Here is a 2,960-nt window from a genome sequence, read left to right as displayed (position 1 = left end):
CTGTAGAAAGGCCCTGAGGCCGCCTCATCTCAGGTGTCTGAGGAGGCGGAAGCCTGGCTCACTGAAGTACTGGAGTAGGCCGAGGCAGGGGCCAGGCCACGCCTGCGGTGTGGACAGAGAGTGCATTGGGATGGGATGGTAAGTGCAGTGTGGAGTGTCCTCATTTGTATTCCTCCAGCAGCAGATACTGGTTCACACACACAGAGCAGGGAGAGACCAGAGAAGGGGACAGCCACCCTAGGCTGGTAGATGGCAGTTTCAGTAAGTAAGGGAACTTACTTCCAAGGCTTGTCTTGGGCCGACAAGACAGGGATATCTCCACACCAGCCTACTCCACACCGGCCTGCTGGTCTGAAAAGTTTACAGAGACGCCATAACTGGGCTCAATTATATATACCATCCAGATGGTCTCAACTGCACCTTACTCTCCCAAGGCTGTCCTGGAAAATGCTTCTCACTGCAGGAACAGTGGGCAGAATGTACATTCCTAGATCAGAAGAGGGGAGATGAAGAGCCTCTGATTACCCAGGGCCACCTCAAGGGCCAAACAGTAGTCACATCCTCTTGATGACCTCCTTCAACAGCTGAAGTGAAGTCGCTTAGTCATGTCCGACTCTTTGCAACCCCATAGACTGTAGCCTACCAGGCTCTTCTGTCCATTAGATTTTCCAGGCAAGAGTACTGGAGTGGGTTGCCATTTCCTTCTCCACCTTCAAGAGCTGATCCTGAGACAAAGATGTGAGTGCAAATCAATTACTGGGGGAGGCGACCTCAGGAAGCATCAGTGGAGGAGAGGGGAAAGCAAAGGAAGGAAGCAAATACAGACGCAAATACAGACTGCCACTGGGGCACCAGAGCCCAAATCCACATTCAATGTATCCTCCACCAAGGAGTGAGGGATCTGAGACCTGATGCTTATCCTCCACCCCCACCTTTGGCCAGTCACTGGTTGAGACACGCTCCGGGAGAAGGGAGGGGAGCTAACTCCTGACACTAGCCTAGCTCTAGCCTGTCCTGTAAATAGCCAGAATAAGCCCAACGAAGATCCTGCAAGCCACAATGAATATCTGATGAAGCCAAATAAATTAATAAATATAAAGGTTCACAGGGGCCAAGAAGACCTTGTAAAGGAGGGAAGTGGGCCTAGTGGAAACTGACTAATCAGAAGAAACACCCGTGACTTCCCTGGCAGTCCAGTGGTTAAGATGCCATGCTTCATGCAGCGGGCGCAGGTTTGATTCTTGGTCAGGGAACTAAGATCCCACATGCCACACAGTGTGACCAAAAGAAAATTTAAAAGAAATGCTGGAAAAATCACTTTTTTAAAGGACCCACTGCTCTTGAACTTCCTGCCTTCAGGAAGTTTTTATTTATCAAAGAGGTACTGAAAATCCCCATATTTACGTGCCCTCTCTGTTTTTGTTTCTCAGTCGCTCAGTCGTGTCTGACTCTGCAGTGCCATGGACTGCAGCATGCCAGGCTTCCCTGTCCTTCACTATCTCCCTGAGCTCGCTCAAGTTCATGTCCATCGAGTCAGTGACGCCATCCCACCATTGCATCCTCTTTTGTCCCCTTCTTCTGCCTTCACTCTTTCCCAGCATCAGGGTCTTTTCTAATGAGCTGGCTCTTTGCATCAGGTGGCCGAAGTACTGGAGCTTTAGTTTCAGCGTAGGTGTCTCAGTTTGTAAGTGTTGGCAATTAGTTCACTTAAAACAGACTGACTAAACCAAACAGAAGGTATTTTGCAGGCCACCCTTGGCCACACGCCTCTGGTTTATATCACTTGGCTTAAAGAGGAAGAGAATGAGATGATTTCCTCACTAGCAGGATGTTCTCTTCCATTCCAGCTTTGGGAATAGGTGTCTTGCTGAACGCAGTGGGCAATAATAATAGCTATCATGATTGAGTGCCTACTGTGTGCCAGACACTATTAAGACTTACACAGAACAATGCATTTAATACTTCCAACATCCACTCTACTTCATTTGGTCCCAGAGGGGTTAAATAAACTGGCTGGAAGTCCACTTTAGGCACCCTTTAAGTCACTGATTAAAAATCTTGCTCATTCTAGCCAGCAGTTCCTTTTGAGAGTAGAAATGAAAGTTGACTCCTCCACCCCAGCCCAACCCCACCTTTCCTGGTTTTCTCTTTGAGGACCTTTAGGAGGGGGAGACGGAGAAGGCAATGGCACCCCACTCCAGTACTCTTGCCTGGAAAATCCCATGGACAGAGGAGCCTGGCAGGCTGCAGTCCATGGGGTCGCTAAGAGTCGGGCAGGACCGAACAACTTCATTTTCACTTTTGCTTTCATGCATTGGAGAAGGAAATGGCAACCCACTCCAGTGTTCTTGCCAGGAGAATCCCAGGGACGGGGGAGCCTAGTGGGCTGCCGTCTCTGGGGTCGCACGGAGTCGGACACGACTGAAACGACTTAGCAGCAGCAGGAGGGGGAGAAAGTGCTCCTAGAGGGACAGCAAGTGACACCCCCCCCCCATGACTCCCCCCTTCCCTGCGTGCCTTCCACCAGTGGCGGTAGACCACTGTGTATTTGGGGACAAGGAACATGAGTGAATGACTGAATGGAGGAAGGAGGAGTGGGTGAATGGATTCTGCCAGCCAAGAAGCCCAACTGCAGAGACAACTTATAGGCGGTGGTGGAGAGAGGGTGGAGGAGGGAGGTGGTCTTCCTGATCTTTGAGCTTGGCTCGTTAAGCTTTTCTGAGCTTCCCCTCGTCCACTGCTCCACATCTAAGGTCTGAGCGCAAACGCGGGTGTGTACGCGGCGGGGTTGGTGGGGGAGGGTGTTGGTGATCGAGGGTCACGCGCAGGTGGCTTTGCAGCGGTGGCGGCGGCGGTGGCAGAGGCGACAAGGCTGGAGGAGGAGGAGGACGAGGGACGGCGGGCTTTCCGTCGCTGCGGAAGGGTAAGGTGGGCTGGCGGGGAAGGGGTTTGCTCAGGGG

The 2,960-nt window shown here is 51.7% G+C and overlaps 1 long non-coding RNA gene across 1 annotated transcript in view; it reads left to right on the top strand.

The window, feature by feature from the left end:
• Positions 1 to 2,588: 2,588 nt before the first annotated feature.
• Positions 2,589 to 2,960, top strand: part of LOC104980032 — a 21,582-nt gene continuing 21,210 nt past the window's right edge. The window contains exon 1 of the long non-coding RNA XR_824211.1: positions 2,589 to 2,923. This is a non-coding gene — a long non-coding RNA (uncharacterized LOC104980032). The remainder of the gene's footprint in view (positions 2,924 to 2,960) is intronic.

Source organism: Bison bison, unplaced genomic scaffold, assembly GCF_000754665.1.
Source record: "Bison bison bison isolate TAMUID 2011002044 unplaced genomic scaffold, Bison_UMD1.0 scf7180017864495, whole genome shotgun sequence".
Classification (NCBI taxonomy): Eukaryota; Metazoa; Chordata; class Mammalia; order Artiodactyla; family Bovidae; genus Bison; species Bison bison.
The sequence above is the reverse complement of the archived record's forward strand: the minus strand, read 5'-3'. Positions and strand labels throughout refer to the sequence as shown.